The sequence below is a fragment of the Hydra vulgaris genome, chromosome 08, assembly GCF_038396675.1.
Source record: "Hydra vulgaris chromosome 08, alternate assembly HydraT2T_AEP".
Lineage (NCBI taxonomy): Eukaryota > Metazoa > Cnidaria > Hydrozoa > Anthoathecata > Hydridae > Hydra > Hydra vulgaris.
This window is the reverse complement of record NC_088927.1, coordinates 43,990,961-44,014,000: the sequence shown is the minus strand read 5'-3', so window position 1 is coordinate 44,014,000 and position 23,040 is coordinate 43,990,961. Positions and strand designations below refer to the sequence as shown.

Genomic DNA, 23,040 nt, shown 5'->3' with positions numbered 1-23,040 from the left:
TGCAATAACAAGTTGATCGACGTTTGCTATATCAGGTGTAGAATCAACAATTTAAGAATAATACTTGGCTGCTTTTAATTCTTTTAATATAATTTTAATTATATCATTCTTCATCAAAAGTAAAAGTTCTTCATAGATTGTGGATGATAAATGAGACGGAGTTCCTTTCCCTCTATTCCCATATTTTTCTATATGTTGAGCAATAAAAGGGTCAAATTTAGCAAATAACTCTAACGTTCCCAAAAAGTTCCCATTGTTAATTTTGTTAAATTGTTCATTATCTCCTCTGAATGATAAACCTTTTGCACCGAGAAATTTAATTACTTCAACAATTCGATGAAGAACACCTTTCCAGTAATTCATTTCATCAGTCACTTGTGTTGCCAATTGAGTGTCAATTCTACCTACATCACTTTGTGATGTAATAAAACTTAATGTATTATTTTTATGTGCCAAAGAATTTTCGTGCCTGGAAATAAGTAAATGTCCATTTTTCCAATCATTAAATCCAGCATCTCCCAGTTGAATACTGCATCTAAATAATTTGCATGGTGCACAAAATAATACAAACTTTGAAATTGAATAAACAAGCTATTTCCATGAAACATTTTCTCCGTTTTTTCGGTTTTTCGTAAAGATTGATTTACTACAATAACGATCATAACCAGAATAAGATTGTTTTGATGAGGTAAAATCTGCATCAATGTTCTGATCATATCCAAATTTTGCAATATAATTACGACATATATTACTATTTGTCCAATCTGCTGGATCTTTAAAATTATTTGTATTATTCTGCGTAAGAGGATTAGGAATGACATTTAGCTCAGATTTTTCTGATTCCTCATTTACATCAACAACTGATTGATCTGAAGAAGACGCAGTACATTGAATAGTAGTAGAACTATTACTAATAATTGTTCTTTATTAGTAATAGTTGTATCAATTGAAGATTCTAGTTTATTATCTTCAATACAACTAGGGGTAATGTTATTTATTTGTTTGAAAAAATTATTTAACCTAGGTATTTTACTAAGTAAAATCACTTCTTTTTCTTTTTTAAAAATTACACGCTCGCTTGGGCTCATCTAATATGTCGTTTCTGATCCATTTTTACATAAATATCGAACACTAAACTATATATAAAACGCACTACTCGCACTAAAGTAAAACCTTTGTAATTTAAATTTACAAGCTACAATAGTGTTAACAAAACATACGTATGTTCAAACGGAGGAATTTTCGATGCACGTGACGCGTGTATACGAAATACTAATACTATTTAATATTTTATAAAATCATTTCAAATATTTTAAATAAAAAAAAATATTTTAAAAACATTTTAAAAAATGGTCATAAATTGGGTAAAATAGTATAAATACTACTTTACCCAATTTATGACCATTGGCGGCGAGCTACGACAAATATAAATAAGTAAACGCAGTGGCATTGTCTACCGTCTGCGGCTCCACATACGTTATCGGTGTGCGACCGGTTCTACGGAAAAATAACAATCTAAAAATAAAACGAGGTTTAGAAGACCGCACGACAAAACGCATTGATTATTACTATTTCAAATTTCCGATATTATTTAAATAAAAATAACATCAGGATATTATTGTGCTTATTGTCAATAATTATTTTACAGATTGTACAATTTTTCTAGTTTAAAAAAAAAAAAAGGATAGTATGTAGTGCCCGTGCCCCTAAATCCGTGGTTGTGTAGGCTGAAGCCTACACTGCTTACGCCTTAATACGGGCCTGGATATAGCTATGGATAAATGAAAAGCAGATTAGTTTTAAGCCGTTTTTATCCAGTATATGTCTTGTCTTGTACATAATTCCAATACCTTTTGAAATTTTGTTTTCTATCAAATTAATGTGGTCTTTCCAACTTATTTGTTCGTCAAGTAAAACGCTTAAGAATTTAATGCAGAATGTTCGTTGTAAGTTAGTTTTTTCTATTGAAATATTTGGGAGTTTTAGGGACAAAGTTTCAGATTTAGAGGATTTAGAAAAAAGAATATATTTCCTTTTAGTTTTGTTTAGAGATAGTTTGTTGACTTTCAACCATTCATTGAAGTTGTCAAGCTCACGATTCATAGTGATAAAGACTGGCTCTATGTTTGAGTGGCTATAAAGAACCTGAGTATCGTCAGCAAAAAGTTTCGTTACTATAGATATATGTTATAGATACACGTTATTATAGATATACGTTTTGTAGAGATACAAGTTACTATAGATACAAATTTCGTTACTATAGATACATGGTATAAGTTCAAAACTTAAAAAAAATGACAGAAAAGCTGGTTATAAAACTGTTTTTAAATTTGGATCTAGCTTATAGTCGTTATTAAAATTTAAAAACAAAATTGAGCAACCAAATTTTAGCCAACCAGGTTTTTATAAAGTTGGATGCAGTTGTACAAAATCATATAAAGGTAAATTAAGGTAGGTTTAAAATTTTTAACGAAAGTATCAAAAAATAAGAAATCTATTTTAGGTTGTAAATGGGATTCCTTTCCAGTGGACACCAAACGTAAAAAAGAAAACATTTAAACGTCTTTGAACACCTTGAACGTCTTTTGAATGTTTTTGATGTCTAAGGATTCAAAAAACGTCTTTTTTAGGTCCTGTCCTGAGTTGGGAGTATTTAATCATTAAAAAACTGTACCAAGGAGAAACTGAGATAATATAATATTGTTAGCTTTATGATAAAGCCAGTGGCTTTACAATAAGTTATAAAACAAGGTTAAACAAAATAAAACAAGACAATATAAAAGTAGTGGCTTTAACGCTCTACTTTTATAATGTTTTGTTTTATATTATAAGATTTATCTATATATCATCAATTATTTTATATTAGAAACCCACTTATTTCATATTAGAAACATAACGTAATCAAATCTTATTGGTATAAATCTAAAAGACGGCCAATAAGTTTTAGAAACTAACGAAGCGTTTTTTGAATCTGAAAATTGATACTACTGTAGCGTTTATTCCTTTATCTTTTTAACAATTTTGTTAAAAATATATTAACGTTATTGTCTGAATATCCATAGTGATAGTATTTAAAAATTAATAGCAATAAACTTAAAAATTAAATGTTATATACTTTGACTATGAAATATCTGAATAACCAGGCCCGTACTGTGGGGAGGAGGGGGTCATTTGGCACGATCGACCCACCTTTTTATGCAAAGTGCCTTTTTTAATTTGACGCCAAAAATTATTTCTAGACTCTTTTCGATTTCAAAATATTTAATCAAAATTTTTATGATAATTATTTAATTTTTATGAATCATTCTAATGAAACAGTTTTTACTTTATTGTTTCACAAACGTAGGCGTCATTACAAGTCATTGCATTGTGAAATCTTTTGTAAACGAAAAATGAAAAATAGTGTCTCCAGAGTTTATACTGTAATTACAATTCTCTACTAATATTAATTAACTTTTAAAAGCAAATGATAGAGTTAACGTGCCTAACCAAATTACGAAACGAGCAGATGATAGAAAAGAGCTTCAAAGTGCTGCAAAGAAATGGAAATCGGTAGCTAGATATTTTAAGTAAAAAAGTTATTTTGATCTTCTTTTTATAATAATTAGTTTGATTAGTTTGATATTAACTAGATATAGATATTTACGAGATATAGATAAAGATATTATCTATACGTTAAATTTTTTTATGATAGTACTTTTGTCATTTCTTGTTTTTTATTGTAATGTTTACGCGAGTTTTTTTAATTTTGGTATAGTTTAAGCTCTGAAAGTTTATTATTAATTACTTACGTTTTAAGTGTTTTTTATTATCGACAGTTCTCAAAATGTAACCGATAAAACATTACCCGAAGTAGAAGAAAAACAGTAAGTCATTAAAGATGATAATAATATTAACAAAAGCTTGTCATCCGAAGTAAACTAAACAAATTTAAAAGAATGTGATTTTAAAGAAGAAGAAAAACGATATGATATTGACGAACTTTTGCGCGGAAATCAAGAATTATCACCACATGAAATATACAAAATGTTTACGAATAACTTATAACAGAAGATACATTTTTAATTTCCCAAAACATTAAAACATGGTTGCAAACGCGCTTGTAAAGAAGAATATTTACAAAATGGATTTGTCTACAGCAAAAGTGAAGACGCAGTCTACTGCATATACTGCACTTTATTTCTAAAGCAGAATAAAAAAAAATCTTTGGGAGCTTTTGTTAACCGTGTATATAAGGAATGGCACAATGTTTTAGAGAAACAAAAACTACATATAGGCAATAGATACCATAAGAAGCTTTTGAACAAGTTAATGGCATTTGTTGTCGCTTTGACGATCCAAGACAAACTATTACATTACAAAGCGATAGGACTTTAAAAAACCGACAACAAATGTACCCGTACATTGTTGAAACATTAGGTAGAATAGTGGATTTGATGGGGAAACAAGGACTTGCATTTCGTGGAACGTATGAAAAGTGTATGTAAAACTCAGAACAAGAAGGTAATCCTGGAAAATTTCTTGCAATTGTGCAAGAAATAGCTTGCCATAACGCTGAACTTAATGCACATATACAAAGACCATTACGCAAAGATGTCAGCAACTCGGCCCCAAGAGTCAAAATGAATTAATTGATATAATTGGAAAGAAATGTATACAAGAGCGCTTAATTAAAGAAATCAAAGCTGCAAATTACTATTCAATTTCAGCAGACGAGGTAACAACTGCAAACTAACAAGTTCTATCAGTATGTGTGAGATACGTAGACGGAGAAAAAGAAATTAGAGAAGTATTTCTTGACTTTTTGAATTTTGACAGGATAACAGGCAAACATATTGGAAAAAGCTTGATGAAATTTTATAGCGAAAGTGGAAATGATCTTAGTTCTTGTAGAGGCCAGTGTTACAATGGCGCACCAAACATGCAATCTATAAAAAAAGGTGTTGCCAGCTATATTTTAAAGAGATCACCAAAAGCAATCGTAACACATTGTAGCTCGCATAATTTGAATTTATCAATTGCTGCAATATCAAAAATACCAATCATTGATAACATTTCGGAGGTATACAGAAATATATCCATTTATTTCAATACCTCTCCGAAAAGAGAGCGCTTGCTGGAGCATGTTGCAGAGATCCATTGTAAATCAACTGAAAGAAAAAAGATTTTGATAGGGATGTGCAAAACATGGTCAGAAAGAGATGCTGGATTTGAACACTTATATTACATATAGCATTTATGGCAGAGCCATTAGAGATTATTTTAGGAATGCACTCTAGTATAGAAATTTTCAATATAGAGTTTAGTATGGATCGGAACGCACAAGGAAAATAGAGGCCAACTCACTCTTCAATGCACTCACTAAGTTTAAATTCATAACTGGTATTATAACTTTGCACGGCTTACTTCACCCGTTGTCGTATATAACAGAAAGGTTACAAGGGCGCACAACTGATATTGTGTATGCATACAGTAACATTTAAGAAACAATCAACGATTTAAACCATATACGGAAAAATGTTGAAAAAGAAACTTACGCAATTTACCAACGAGCTACTAGTATGGCAAGTATATTATTTGTAGAACCAACTATTCCCAGAATCACTATGAGACAGGCCTACAGAAATAACGTACCTGCAAAAAGTCTCCATGAATATCATAGACGGGCCTTGATTATATCTTTTCTCGATACCAACATTTCAGAAATCCAAAAGATTCCAAAAGACAAATTGCAAATCTGCTAAGGTTTTAGGTTTGGTTCCCTCAATAATATACCGTGAGGAGAACTGCTTTCCATGAGTTAGTTGAAATGTATAAAAATGATCTTCCAAACTCAGAAGCTGTAGATCAAAAGTTCATGTTTTGGAAAAGAAAATGGTCTGTTATTAAACCTGAAGATAGGCCTAATACTCTAGCTAAAGCCATTAAAATCTGTCATGAAAATCAATATTCTAATCTCTATGAGCTTCTAAAGATCGGATGTACACTACCCGTAACGTCTGCAGAATGTGAACGCAGCTTTTTAGCAATGCGAAGATTAAGAACATGGCTGAGAGTCAGTATGACTGCAGATAGACTTGGTTCATTAGCCATCATGAATATTCACCACAAAGAAATTGTTGATAATAAACAAGTCTCAAAGTTGATTTTTACTTTACATCTTGGAAATTTGTATAAAAAAGTTTAGGTTTTAAATAAGAATTTAAACCATTTATCAAAGTATTATTAATCTTTGTATCGATACCCATTTTCAAACAAGGAGCTTGCTTATACGCCTATGCAGTCTAAAAATAGAAAAAATATTCGGAGAACAATAAATTCGTTTATGTAAACATTGTTTACACAAACATTGCTATGTTTCACCAAAATTTTATTAAGTAAATTCAGTAAGATATTTGTTTGGTGTTTTAAAACTGCCCTTTTTTTTCAAAAATGACTCCCTTCTTCCTTAAAAACTTCACGGTACGGCCCTGATAACGTTTTTGTCTTAAGTACCATATAGTCAAAAATAAAACAAATATAAGAAAATAATAATAATATTAAATTTTCTCCATAAAAAGAAGTAGCTGATTTAAAAAATTACATCAGGGTTCATCAGGAATAACTGCATTTAACTTGTTATTAATTTCACAACGGGAGTTTACAAAATAAAAACAATTAAAAAATATGTATATATTTTCAGCACTAAGTGATTGGCAATAAACAAATATTGGCACTTATTCTAAATTTAACAGTATCCTGATATTAACGGTCATGATCATGCAAATGGAAAATATTTGAATGTTCTAAAATAATTTTTTTTAAACCACTTAACAGGAGTACACTCTAGCCAAAAAGTACTATAGGACTTATAGGATTTTGGAACAAAAAAATAAGGCAAAACTCTGATAACTATAAACTCTTTATAACCTCTTATTTAATGGGGTTTAAATATGAAATTTTTTTTGAAATTCTTATATGATCCTATAGGACTTTTTGACTAGGGAAAAGTTGTGTATCAATTTAAAATATGTTTACTTGATAATTATTTATAAATGATAAACCACAACAAATAAATCAGTTGATGATTAATTTATGGAACGTTATTAAAATAAATGTAATTTTTTATAAAAAGAAAGAGAATAAAACTAAAAGCTGAGACAGTTTATAGGATGAAAATGTTATTGGGTGACATCACAACTCATATTAAGTTAAACAAAGAAGGGCTGAATAAAAGTCCTTTTACAGAAACATACAGAAAATAAAAATCACATTCAAAAAAATTATTTCTCTGTCTAAAAAGTTTTTTTTCTTTACATATTTTTGGCAAGAAACGTACTTTTTTTAAATATTTTTCTTTATGCTCTGAAAACCTAAATAGTATTCTTTTAATTTATTTATAATAAGTAGAAGTTTATAGCTGTGGTTAGGTAAATAATGGTTAGAGAAGTAATGTTAGAAATTTTTGCTTTTTTGCTAAAATATTATCCTTCTTAAAATGATAAACGGCTGCGGGCAAGCGTCAGACAATAAAAAAAAAATCCGCTAAAATAAAAATAATTTACGTTTGCAAAAGTCACGCATGATCAAAACATTTTATATCAGATATTCGCAAATTTAAAATTGTTGATAACTCATGATTATTTTCAAAAAAAAAATGATGTCCTTTTTTTGTAGGAAAATAAATTAATTTGCGTTTTTAACGTTTAAGTTTTTACTCTTTTTTTTCAAGGTACCTAGAGTATGTTATGTATAATACAATTTATTTGATATTTTTTTAGTAAAAACTGTTGTTTCATTTATTGTACGATATTAAAAATACATCAGTTCATTAAATACTGTCGCTGATTTGTATATTAAAACAACGGTTTTTATCATGAAATATCTAATAAAATTATTTTAAACGTAATATGCCCAAAAAGCAACTTGAAAATTACTTATTTTCAAAAGCATAAAAAGTGTAATAACATTTTTTATAAATCTATTGTTAGAAAGATGGTTTATAATTTTTTCGAGAAATGAAAACTTTGATTTGATTTATTTATTAAAAAGTACAATTGAGCTTTACTCAAAATGGACCTCTGCAGGTAGTGTTTGCAGCTCAGACACAGAACCTTAGTGATTCAAGTTAAGTTAAGGTTTTTTTATCAAAGTAAATATAAACCAATCTTTTTATTTTTCCAGGAAATGAAATAAATTACCTTTCTAGCGAATTATAAAAGATGTGCATATAATTTATTTAACAAAGAAGTCAAGCCATTTGAGACCAAGATATCTTTATATCTTAGTATTTTTACTAAAGCATCTGTTAAGTATTTTTTTTGAAAAATATACTTTTCATAAAAAAGAAAGTCTAAAGCCAAGTCCTACCAAGCCCCCACTCTCCACATTGACGTGTCAAAAATTTTTGTGAAAGAAGAGAAGAAGAAAGAAGAAAGGGGAGGGGGGAGGGGAAGAAGGAAAGGGGAAATGTCGATACTAAGAATAGTCTTTTTTTTGAGAAAATACGAATGAAAAAATATCAACGGAAATGGTGCGAGAAGGAGACTATATGGATTTGTTCCTAACTTAGCTAAATACATATTGAACCGCACCACGCTGACCTTGGCCAGCTAAACTCTCAATATTAATCCAACGAAATGCAACTAACTAATTCCGTCTCTATATTTCTCTATTGTTCTCCTCATGAATACTGAAATCTTATTGCAAATCTATTTATTTATCTTCTATAAATGGAGATGATTCAATTGGAAAAAATATGTTTACAATCATTGGAGATGCTTCCGTAAAAGCGGTCGTTTTGTTATAACAAAAAGATATAAGTTTTGAAGATAGATAATCGAGAAAAAGTCATAGTAAAAAAATAAATAAAAACAGAGTAAGAAAAGAAATAAAAACAAAAAATTAAAAAAATAAAGTAGGCGTTTACTTAATATATTAATATTATGTATTAATATTTGAAAAATAACCTTGAAGTTTAATTTCAGCATATATGGAATTAATCAATAATTTTATGTTTGTTTGTTATATTGCACGACTCATGAACAGTACGATCATCAGACAATAGCGTCAAAATATTTTATAATAAAATTCTGATTCCAAATTCTAAATAAAAAACACTACATTAGCGTCATTTTTAAAATTGCGAAAAACACATCGTCGGTTTCTAAAGTTTGCTAAAAATATTTTGGCCGTTATCTAAATTCATACCTATGAGATCACCTGGCCCTGTTTGGTGGCGTTAAATTTCTAAAGCTTCATTTACTTATCTTTATTTATTTATTGTGAGTCAAAGCCATAAACTGTGTTTTATACCAGCTTTTCAGCTCTGTTTTTTCTAATAATGGGAACCATTACAAATATAAATAAAAAAATATTCATATTGAATTTCAGTACATTTGTCTTTTGGTATTATTTCAATTCGGTTTTAGCAATTATATAACACCCTCTCAGTACTGTTTTTGTGAAACGTAATAATCTTGCAATATTAGTATAAAAAAAAACTGCCGTTATGAGATATAGTTTAGTAAAGTTTAAGTAAAACTATAGTATTGTCGAAATTTTTTGTACAGTTGCAATATGCAACTGTACCAAATGATTCAAGTTTTGAAAATGTAACTTTTATGCATCTTTACCTTTAATTTAGCCTTATTTGTAATATATTTTCAATAATGTGGTTTTTGTTACGTCATTTAGCAAACGCAGCAGCCAGTTGGTTATTTGATATTATATATATAAAAAGCGCTCTTTTCGCTCTCGCTCTCTCTTGAGCTTCATATTATTCAACGTGTGACTTGGCGTATGCATTTGGCGCGATCAAAGATTTTATTGTAAATAACGAGTCGTATCTTCAAGAATTATATTATAAAGTAATCTTTTCTACGTGATTTAATACTAGAGTTTCTTCTATACTCTTTCGTTTTCAATTATCTCAAACAATGATTATTTTAAACGAATTTGACATTAGTGAACAAAACTGTATTTTTTTTTTCATTACAAAAACAATTCCTTTGCAATTTACTTTATAAAAAATTTATTTTTTAAATGCACAATTATAAACATATGTAGGGGAGAGTGAGGAGAAGTCGGACACGTAAGTTTTGTTTTCGGGTAATTGCAATATCTTTTTTGTTTGATGTATAAACTGAACCAAACAAGTTCTTACAAGTAAAAGTTCTTTTTAGGCACCCATTCAATCCTCTTAGGTATCTAGCTAATTATAACTAAGTATAAAAAATTTTGCTTTTAGAGAAACAGTGCCAGATAAATATAAAACAACATTTTAACGCTAATTATTAAATAGTAACTGATAAAACCATAAAATCTCCTAATCGACATAAAAATGTTCAAGAGCTTTCACCAATCGAAGTTTTATTTTGTTATTTTTTATTTTTATTTTTGTTGTTTAAAAACATTACAATAACCAATTATATTTTACAATTTTTACATTAGTAACGACAGGACTTCTATAAGATTATGAGGATATTGTCATGAAGCCCTTTACAATATATGGTTGGTTTTTAATAAAAATACAATGTCTTTAGTGAAATGATAATACACTTTCCTGCAAAAACATTTAAAAACCAAGATAAAATGTTAAAAAACCAAGATAAAACGTTAAAAAAATAATATACAAAATAGAACAACAACAAACAAACAAACAAAAAAAACTATTAAGAATAAATCAAGATACTTTCAATTAAAAATATAATTTATTAAGTTTTTGTTTGAATAAAGCAAAAGTAAGTTGGGTAGAAAAATCAAAAATTGGTGAGACTATTTTGTTCGAGAGATAAGGACCTCGATAAGAAACAAAAACCTGATCTTTGCTTTTATGCCAAAAAGGGGTAATAAGATTGTTATTAATTCGAAGATTATATTTTTTTTTAGGTTTCATACAATAAAGATTTGTCAATACGTTTGGCAACAGATTTTCTCTACATTTAAACATAAAACATAAAATATTAAAGACATTTTGTTGATATACATTTAAAATATTCATTTCTTTAAAAGTTGTTTCGTATGAAAAAGCCGATTTTTAAAATTTATTGGGCAAGCTGCGTGTTTCTGATGAAGGTAAAGAGATTTTAGCTTTGTTCTATGAGTACTTCCCCATATAATATTCGCGTAGTTTATTTGACAATGTATAAATGAATAATATAAATGTGTTAACTGGTGTTTACATATATTTCTTGCTTTATAGAGAATTCTGATGCATTTAGCTATTTTATTGGAGTCATTATCAATATGATTTCTCCAAGATAGATTTTCATTAATATTTACTCCAAGAAAATTAGTAACTTTTTCTCTTTTTATTATTATATTATCAATTAAATGGTTTGGCATGATATGAGGCAGTTTCTGCTTTTTTGAAGGTTGATAAAAAAGTGTCCATTTTGTTATTTCTATATTTAGAGACAATCTATTGTGTTTAAACCAAACCGATACTTTTTTTAATTCGTTTGCCATATCAGTAAAAAGCATATTCATATCTTTATGAGACAAAAACAAATTAGTGTCATTTGCAAAATTTATTGTTGTTAAGTTTGATGGTTTATGAAGATCATTTATGTATATTAAAAAAATAAGTGGACCAAGTATGGATCCTTGTCGAACACCACATGTTATATTCATTAATAGATGAGATATAGAATCTTTATTGTAAACAAACTGTTTACAATTAGTAAGATAACTTTCAAACCATAATAGGGTTTTATCTTTAATACCATATAATATAAGTTTTTTTAACAGGATTTGATGATTGACAGTATTAAATACCTCAGACAAATCAATAAACACTCCTAGTGTAAAACAAGAGTCTTTAAAAGAGTCAGTTATATTGCGCATAAGCTGAAAAATGGCATGCTCGGTTGAGTAATTTTTGTTTGAAACCGAATTAGTTTTCGTATAGAATTTTATTTTCAACAAGATAAGGCTAGATTCGGTTTTACATTATTCTTTCTAAAATTTTTGAAAAAACTTAAAGAACTGAAATAGGGCGATAATTTGTTATATTTGTACGATCCCCTGTTTTAAAGATTGGAGTTACTTTTGCTATTTTTAGTTTATCTGGAAAAGATCTTTGTGCAATGGATGCTCTGAATATTTTATAAAGAATATCTTTCACATCATCGTAGGAATCAATCACAATATTTGTGTTAATATCATCATACCCAGTAGCTTTATTACGTTTTAATGACTAAAAAGGAAACTCAAATTCATTAAAAGTTAACTCAGTAAAATTTAGATTAGAGCTTATTGATGTTTTGAACTCATCAACAGATATATCTTTAATGAATGAAATATCATCGCTTAATTTTGTCCCGATAGTGGTGAAAAGCTTATTAAATTCAAATGCAATACCATCTGAGTCATTTAATAATTTTTATCAATTTGTATAAAATTTGGGAGTAAATTATTACTTGGTTTAACTTTTCCAGACAACTCCTTAATGATTTGCAGACGCGTTTTGAATTCTGCTTATATTTAATAAGCAAGTTTGAATAGTAGTTTTTTTTTTGCATTTTTGCAAAGCTTTTCAAATAAGTTTGCATAAGTTTTATTATTTTGTTTATGTTTTTCAGATTTCAATTTTAGGTAATTTATGTATAACTTCTGTTTATTTTTTGACGATTTTCTGAGACCTTTAGTAATTCAAGGAGACGACATTTCTTTATCGCTTAAAACTATTTCAATTAAAGGAAAATTGAAATCGTACACTTGGTAAAAAGTTTTGAAAAAAATGTCGTAGACTATGTTGATATTATTATTAAAGTTAATATAGCCCCAATCTATAAGTGATAATTGTTCTCTGAAAGAATTTACATTATTATAATTGATAAGCCGTTTTTGTATAAAAACTTACCCCTGCTTTTCTTTTTTTAAATTAACACATATATAAAAAAAAAAAATTGATTGGAAACATCGGTTTTTATAATTCCCTATTTTAGTGACTTATTAAAAAAATCGGTTCTTAAAATGTTATCAATTAATGATAATGAATGACTTGTGATTCTAGTCGGGCGATTAATTAATTAAAGATATTGTTCTAGTTTCAAATAAACCATTAAAAAACTTTCTCGAACTTTGATTTTCATAATAATCAAAGGAGTTTATGTTGAAATCCCCGATCAAGTAATTTTTTCTTTTTTCAAGATCAGTTTGCTTTATTAAGATTTTTAGTAAAAATTTGCCAAAGTTTTCGATTTTTCCAGTCGGTGGCCTGTAATAGCAGCTTATTAGTATATTTTTTGAACGCTTATTGATAAGTTTTATTGTTAAAATCTCTTTGTTTTCAGAAACGTGTGTCAGAAACATACACTTCGCTTCAAACTTTGTACAGAAGGTTATTTTTAACAAAAATAAAACTCCTCCTCGCTTATTACTTCTTCGTTCTAAAATTACTGAATCAAAACCTGGGAGATGGAGATTTGAGTTATTTTTAAAATCTGCTTGTAAATACCATATGCAATAAATAATCAATAATAATATGGCGGCGGAAACAGCGGGGCATAAATATTTCTTTTTTTCTGTCCCACTTCACCCCAATGTAAACACATTTTTTAAATACATTTTAAAATTGGCGCTTCTAGCGCACGCGGGAAAATAAAGCAATTTTTGCTAAATAGAAGCAAAGAAATTTAGTTGTTTACAATAAATAACAGTATTTAGACATCACTCCTATTTAAAAGTTTTAGGCTGTTCCACTTCTTCTGCGTCCCACTTCTTCCCACTCTCCCTTATAAGAATTGAAAGTTACCGACTATTATTGATTTAAACGAACTATTGATCTATATTCAAAGTAATAGAATAGTACTTTGGCTGCACGGTTTTCTCCATAAAGTAATATTTTAAATTGAGCATGGCATGTTTTGATCAAAGCAACGTCCTTTTTGGAAAGATCAGTAATTTTTGGACGTGTGTATAATAGGGTGTTCAGAAAAAATGTTTTTTTTGAAAATACGAGCTTCCTGGTAATTTTACATTTAACTTGATAAGATATAACCATTATTCAAATTTCAGGTCAATAACTGCTGATTTGACTTTGCCACCAGCCTTTTAAAGTTATCATGAATTATTAAAGTTTAATCTTATTCATGAATTTGGGATAATAATGCAGAACACTAATTAATACTTTTAATTGATTACAACTATGAATCTAAACATAAAAATTGCTAGTAGAACACAATGATATAACTAATTGATTTAGACCTTTATGCAAAATAAAAAATAAATGTTTGAGATTCAAGTAACTACTAGTTGATAAAATGAGTAACAAAACAAAGTTATAGAAAACTTTATCTTCCTTATTATTTGTATATAACTAATCAATTGGAAACAATGTTACCGATATTAAATTAAAATGTTTCTAAATTAGATTCAAATTCACTAAAACACATTTAGACTTGGAAAGCGAGATAAAATTTACAAAAGAAAAATTATAATAAAATAAAAACTGTATAAATTGTAAAAATATGTATTTCCATTATAAAAGAAAATGTTGGTAACTGATGTTCCAACAAGTCCAACAGAGTTATATTCATGCATTTATATACATATTTATTAAAAAGAGTTCTACTTTTTCATCAACATTGATGCTTTATCAAACTTTGGTATGTTCCTTCTATGCTGTTCCACTACTTGGAAAAGGCACTCCTTTTGATTTTCATCCCGAGTTAGACTTTGATTAAAGTCAGTAACTAGTTTAACTGACCTTTCCGCTAAATCGTTGACAACTTTTAGGTCGTTTAATATCCCAGATATGTAGTTAAATTCATAACTTTTTGACCATTCATTGAAGCATAGTGAAAGCCACTTAGTATTTATTTTCAAAAGATCAAAAAGAAGCCTAGAATTTTTTCCAATTAGAGAGTTCACTTTCACGTTTTGATTCATCTGTGGCATTACTGGCACTCCAGTTACCATATTTTCATCGTTTATTTTTTTCAGAATTGTTGAAGCAATTTTCTTTTTTTTCATAGGTAGACACAGATCCTGAAAAGAGGGCAAAGGGTGCAAATTCTTCACTTAGGTACCATAGGTTTTTTGTTTGAGCTATCAAAGCTGCTTCTGCTATACCTGGGTCAATTTTTTTAAACATTTGCATGTTCTTCCCAAACTGTAGGTCGTTGATAGGAGCATCTATGGCGTTTGAAGATGTCAACCAAACTTTTGCATAGAATAAGCTTGTAAATAGGCAAAAACGATGCAGTTTCTGAATCATATTTTTATCAAAACCTAAGTACTCACTGAATGCATACATTTTAGCTGCATATAGAATGTTTGCCATCCATCTAGCGTGATGAAAAGCTCCTGACTTAAGCCATTGTTTTCCCTTTTTTCTCACCAAGGAGTAACAACGTGACATAAATGCATTCCCTATAATCATCTTTTATAAATGTATGTTCTTGGAGGGACAGTTTAAAAAAATTAATCATATCTTCTTTTGTGGATTACAACGAACGTTCATTTACGTCCAGCAATTTAAAATTGTCATTCTTTTGAGGGGTTGTATCGCAAAAGTTCTTTAATTTTCAAGAGTTTTTTAATCACAATCTTAATTTGCTTCACTTTCTGACGAACTTAAATTTTTAATATTTGAAATCTTTTGGCCTTTTTTTACCAATGTTGCCCTCTCTTGCTCTGTTTTGGTTCGTTAATCTTAAATTTTTAGTTTCTTTGCGTATTGATTATCTGGTGTTCCCAGTTTTACTCTTTTGTTATCTTTGATTGCGATTAAAAACTTAATGTCTTCACTTTTTTGTTTATCGTTCCGTAGTCTGTCTCTCCGAATGGTTTCTTCAGCGTTAATGTGGGCAATGAAAAAAACGTTTTCAATCATTGCTACAAAAATATTTTGTTTACTTTCATTTGATTTTTGGCCTTTTCTTGTTTTGAACGTTCCTGTATTCATTGTGCAATTTAGTTATTTTTTCTTTGATTTTATCTTTCCTTTGGGTTTCAATACCGGTCTTATGCCAGACTTCTAGAACTGCTTCACATACTGCATCAGCAACAATTTAATTTGATTTTATTTATTTCTCAGTTTTAAATTCACAGTTCTTAAAGTAAAAAAATAGTTTCAAAATATCTCCATTAATACGAATAATTGTTTGGCTCAGAGTATCAATAGAATTTTCTATTAACCAAATATTTTGTGACTGTTGTCTTCTTTTCGGTATTGTTGATTCAGCCATGTCTAAAGCAGTCATCAATCATATGCTAACAATGTAGTTAAGGTATATATATTTTTTATTCATTTATATTATAATATTTATATTATACATATAAATTGTATTTATATTAGGTAGTTGCCTAAACTATATTAAGATAAAGCTAAAGCCATCCAAAGGAAACAAACGTAACATTAAACTCATTTTTGGATTCAACAACGTAAAAGTGTTTGCTAACAAAAGGCTGCCAACAATAATTTAAAAGGATACATCAAAAACCTGAACAATGTAATAAAACACCCACACTTAACAACAGCCAACTTGTCGATGGAGTGTAGCACGAGGGGATTAAGTTAAGATGTCAATTCATGTTATATCGCGATTTTGCCACATACAATCCTGTTAATATATTTTTTATTTTTTCTGTTTAACATAGTATAATATTTTTTACAATGCTCGTTTAAAAATATATATAAAATAAATTCAGTTACAAGAGTATACACTAGTATCACAATAAAATAAGGTTAAAGCAGATAGGAACTCAAAGAAGATAACGAAAACATTACGTTTTCGCAATCTTTACATAGAGTCCCTTTTTAAAAGAACAACAAATCGTAGATTTATATGATAAATAAGAAGAGTAATAAATCATTTTAATGAATCGTAAATATACAGCATTAACATCGAGTATAATATAAAAATAAAACTCATAATAAATATACTAAAGTGATCGTATATAACACGTAAAATATAAAGCTCGTATTAAGAAGCAAATAAGTAGCAAAGTTACCGGTAAAATAGTAAAATACAAACAAAACTAATTAGTTAAAATAAAAATAATTTTTTAATTATTGAGATCATTACATTTTAAAAATTTCTTTTTTTGCTTGAAACCTAAATGAACTTAAGGACTTCACCGAAAACTTAAAATCCTTTTGACATTCATTCCATAATTTAGGTCCTCGATAAGATATACAATATTCTGAGAGTTTGTTATATTTCCGAGGCAATTAATAGTTAATGTTTCTATTTGATCTTATATTATACTTATCATTTAGCTTTAATTCGAACTTATTATTAAAATTAACTGGTAAAAGATTGTTGTAGTATCTATACATAAAAATTAGATGCTGGTAGATATTTATTTCAAATATATCCATCATTTTCAGTTCTTTCATAAGGGGTTTTGCATGTTCACGTTTAAATTTAGATTATATGATTCGGCAAGCGTGTTTTTGTAGCTTATAAATTTTTTCAAGTTTAGTTTTATGCGTACTTCCCCGTGATATATTAGCATAGTTAATGAAACAGTGAATCAGCCCAAAATATATCAATTTGAGACTTGAAATATTCACGTATGGGCGGACTCGATACATTACGCCAACAGTTCTGGTGATTTTTGATTGAATATAGTTTATCTGGGGAAGCCAGGATAAACTTTCATTGACAAGAATTCCTAGGAACTTTTTAGTTATTTGCTTTTTAATTAATTTATTATTTAAATAAAGTTCAGGCAACTTAAGGGGAATGTTTAATTTTTGTTTTTTTTATAAAATAGAGTATAATTGGTTCTCTCAACATTAAGTGACAGTTTGTTTGCCCTAAACCAAATATTAACTTTATATAATTCCATATTCATATCTGAATAGAGATGTTTAATACTGTTATTGGTAAAAAATAGATTTGTATTATCTGCAAACATTATTGAATTTAGTTTTAATGATGCATTACAAAAGTCATTAACATAAATAAGGAATAGGAGCGGACCAAGGATTGAACCCTGCGGATCTCCGCATACGACATTTAATGTTCTGGATTGTTCATTATGAACATATTGCTTTCTATCTGTAAGATAACTTTTTATCCAGGAATATGTTGTATTATTTATAACGTAATGTTTAATTTTTTCTAAGAGAATGCAATGGTCAACTGTATTGAATGCTTTAGATAGATCTATAGATACTCCTAAAGTATATTTGTTATTGTTAAAACCATTAGTTATATAGTTGACTATTTCATTACTATACAATTCACTAACAATATTGTATATATTTAATTACTATACAATTCACTTACAATATAATATATATATTCAACTTACCATTAATTCTGTTGATATATAGTTTGTTTAGTGTTTACCAACTTAAAATGTATGGCATAATAAATTACATTAAATAGAGGCTTTTATATGGTAAGAAACCATAACAATACATAAATTCTATTAATTCTAGCGCACGGTCGTAAACTTAAACGTTAATTTAGGCTTAAAAAAATTTAACAATATGTTTATATAAACAATAGAAATGGGAAAATTGCCAGGGAGCAGAAAAAATCGAAAAAAAAATTTTCTCCATTGAATTACGGAACGCCCTAGTGTATAAAAATGCTTAAATACTTATGTTTTCTGGCAAGTTTAAGGAGGCTCAACACTAAATTAAAAATAAAGTTGATTAATCTTCCAAATTAATATTGCTTTTATACGTTGATTACACAAAAAAATATTTCAAGTAAAAAAAGCGAAAATCTATTACAGCGAAAAAAATAATTAAAAAATATTTTTTTAGACTAAATTTCAAAAAAATGTATTTTGAGTTAATTGGGATCAGAGCAAAGAGTGATGAGGGCACAGTCTCTTTCCATGTCACTGTAAAACTATCTAGAAATACTTTTTTAATTAAAACCTACTTCTTCCTTTGTAATGCAAAAAGTAAGATTCGTTCTGAAAGTTTCCTTTTCGTCAAAAAAAAACAATATAAATTTATTATTTATTTGTTAAATAAAAAATTCCATGAAAATTTTTTTTTTTCCTTAAAAATTAAATTAAACTTGTTAAATGCAATAAAATCGCAGAAAAATTATAATAAGCACCTATACTACAAAGTTCTGATCAAATTTATGTGAAATTTTGAATATGCATATTTTACTATTTAAATTTTTTAAAAGTAGGATAAAAATTAAAAAAAAGATTGTGGCCACTTTTTAGTACATAACCGTCCGATTGTGCACCCCAAGCTGGCACAAGTTTTAGTTTTAGGATTAAAACCCGTATAAATTCATGTTCGTCACGATTCAGGATTTAACCATGAACACGATAATTTCACGGCAGTTTTACTTGAAATTTATATGCGGTTTTTAAAGTCAAATTGATATATAGTCGTTTACAAGTTATATTACGCGGTAAGGGAGGAGGAGGGGGAGGTGAGGTTAGTGATTGTGTGACAATTTGTTACAGGGGAATGAGGATAATAAATTAAAAAAATAATATAGTAGTTATTAAACAACAATAACAGTTAATAATCATTAGTATAAAATATTATAATGGTTATATAACCTTCACCGTGACGCGAACTTATTGCTAAAAAATGCTATTTAAATTATATATTCATCAAAAATTAAGTAATTTTGGAGGTTATGTATCTGTTTAGTCAGTGTAAATTTATATAACTTTGTATTGAATTATGCGAGTGCAAAAAAGAATATATTTAGACTCCACTTTCTCGATATGCATTTAAGTCAATCGATGTAAGTACTACGGGCATGTACTACGACAACCGTCATATGAGTTAATTTATGTACGCGTTAATATGATTCTGTTAAACTTTAAAAAAATAATCAATAAATAAATTTAGTTATAATGAAATGAAAAAAAATTATTTTAAGAGGATTTCAATCCTCACACTTACAAGTGTGAGGATTCAAATCCTTTTAAAATCTCTTTAAAGCTTATTAATTGTGCACAGAGGGCCGGAATTCACTTTTGCTTGACAAAACGAATAACTTGTGTAGAAAGAATTTTTAACGTTATAATGTTTTATTAAGATAATTTTCTTTTTTTAGGTTTATTATTTGCGCGCGCACACATAGAAGGACTCAAAGTAATATTAAATAATGATAATTAAAATTTATACGTCATTAAAATGTATTCATTAGATAACCAAAAACAGCTATAAAAATTAAAAATATTATCGTATTTAAAACCACTGCAAAAATATTTAAGTGCACGGTGTCGTTAAGGAGATTTTTAAACTAACTCACGGCGTTAATTTTTGGCCGAAAATCTTTCAGCGCGGATTGTTCGCGCGACTACTATAACTAAATGTCGTGTAGACTGCAATATTTTTACATTAAGTTCAGTCTACAATAAAAAATGAAATTAAGTAACTAAGGATCATGGCTTAATTGGTCAAAAGTTGAATGTTTTAATGTGTTAATATGTTGAAATAGGAGTTATATTTTTTGTTCATGGAAGAATATATGTATTTTTACACATTCTTCGTATTATTTTAATCATGATAAATAAGTCTACAAAAAGATGCTCGATAAACCACTATGTTACCTCTTCTATACACACAGTTTTACATTTAAAATTGATGCTTGCATAAATATCTTTCTTTTTAGCTAGAGATTTTAAAAGTTAAGAAATATATTTTGAGATATCTAATTTTTCTAGTAAAAATTGATATTTTTGATTTTCAAAAAGTCTTAAAACCTAAAATAATGAACTAACCTTTTCTAGCTAAAATTTCAAATTTCTAACTAAATATAGACCTAACACACTAAAGACCATTTGCGGAATTTTTTTTATAAACGAAATAAAAAATAAGTATGAGTTTAGCTCTGATGTTTCTACGTGACTTTTTGACTAATTTTCAGAAAGCTAGCAGCCATTTTTAAAAAATATTTTTTTATTATTTGATTAAAAAACAAACAACTGTTAAGACCCAATCTTGAATGTTAAAATGTAAGTGTTGTATAGTTTTTTATTTGTTTGTCACTTGATACTAAATTTTTTTTCTTTTTAAATTTATAGTTGATAAAATATATTTTATAAAAATAGTATTTATTAGTAGGTAAAGTATATATATATAAAAATAGTATGACAAAATATATACAAACATCTTAACTTGCAATGTGTGACTTGCTACAAGAGTTCGGCAAGTTAATTACCGGTAACGTTACTACCCGGTAAGTTACCGGTAATCTACCGGTAGCTTAAATCTAGTTACCGGTCACTTCCACACGGAACAACGCAAGTGCTTTAAAAAATTAAAATATCTATTTTAAGTGGATGTTCTTAAATCAAATGTTTTTATATTTTATATCTTTATTACATTTATTATAAATGTTTTACGAGAAGCATTTAATATAAATATTTATATCAAAAGTAAGTGTTTTAGTTTAAAGTATTTTTGATGTAAGATTGTTATATTTTTACTTAACAACTGAATGTATAAAAAAATACGAAATTGCTTAAGATTTCGAGGTGCTGTAAATTGAAGTTTAGTTTACAGCACCTCGAAATGCTCATTTTTATATACATTTAGTTTTTAAGTAAATATAACAATTTTACATAAAAGTTTAAATAAAATGTTAAGTCTTTTAGAGCTAAATAAGTTTTATATAACAACAAAAGTGTTGGTTATGTGTTTAAATAAATAAAATTATCACGTTGTTGTTGAATTAGTATTAATTCACTGAGTTGAAAAGTCACGTTTTACTGTTATTTAACATTGATTTAGATGAAAGCTAAAGTATGTATTGAAAGATATCTAAAAAGCGGGAATATTTTTACTAAAAGAGGAAAATGCATTCTCTGTGGCATTGAAGTTTATTGGTTGTCTGATAAATTACGCAGCCATAAAATAGCTAATTGTTCTGGTATATTTGATGAAGAAAAACAGATTTTTTTTGATAAACCTGTAAGTAATAAAGTTGGTATAAGTAAACAACATAATTAATTTGATAAGTCAGCAAAGTGGAAGATCTGATATTCTAAAAGAATTCAATAAAAATGCTACCATAATAAATTGAATAAACACTTTAAGCACACCTGAGCAATTGCAATATGATGAATTATTGTCAAATTTTGTTTTTCAAACTTGAATTCCATTTAATGTTATAAACTCTTCAGCTTTTAAAAACTTTATCGGTGCTCTGAGACCGGCTTATTCAAACCATATGCCATCAGATAAAGTTATTAGAACTATTCTTCTGAGGAATCAGTATGAAAAGTATTGGCTTTAAAATGATAAGTGAAAGTCCTTATTTTTCAATTACAAGTGATGGTTGGTCAAATATACAAAATGATCACCTTGTAAACTATGTTATCATAATTCCTGGAAAACAGCCTTTTTTTTTTTAAATCTATAAACACTAGTGGTGTTTCTCAAACAGAGAAAACTATTGCTGAAGGTATTTTAAAGTTTGTATAAGAATTAGGAAGTGATAAATGTGTTTCAATTATAACTGATAACACAAGTTCAATGAGAAGTGCATGGAATATTATTGAATGTAAAATTTTTACTAATGGATGTGCTGCTCACGTTATTTATCTACTCATAAAAGATATAATTTCTTTGGATTATTTTAAAGAAACAATGACATTTGCTTTACAAGTTATCTTATTTATCGAAAGAATACAATTGCTTTCATATAGGTTTAATGAGTTAAAAAAACAGTATAGAATTCAAAATACTTTAGTGATACCTGTTGACACTCGTTGGTATACTCATTATAATTGTTTATCAAAATTAATGAATGCTAAATTTATTATTGAACTCTTAATTGAGGATCACATTATGTCAAATATTAAAGAATCAGAGAAAAAAAATTGTTTATAAAAATTGTTTCTGATTGTGAGTTTTGGATAAAAGTCAAAAGCTTATCAACCATACTTGAATTTCGAAATAATATAATTGGAAAATTTGAAAGTGATAATTATGATCTAGCAAACATTTACAATGATTTTAAAAGACTACTCTGTCGTTTTGAAAAACATGATTTAGATTAAGGAATAATTGTCAAGTTGTTATATGAGAGATGGGCTTTTCTCTTTACAGAATCTATGAGATTTGCTTTTGTTTTATCACCAATTTATGTTAATGATGAC

The 23,040-nt window shown here is 27.9% G+C and overlaps 1 protein-coding gene across 3 annotated transcripts in view; it reads right to left on the bottom strand.

The window, feature by feature from the left end:
- The window catches only part of LOC136083875 (TNF receptor-associated factor 6-like), a 116,472-nt gene that overhangs the window by 54,840 nt on the left and 38,592 nt on the right, over positions 1-23,040 (bottom strand). The gene's annotated exons all lie outside the window — the stretch shown is intronic.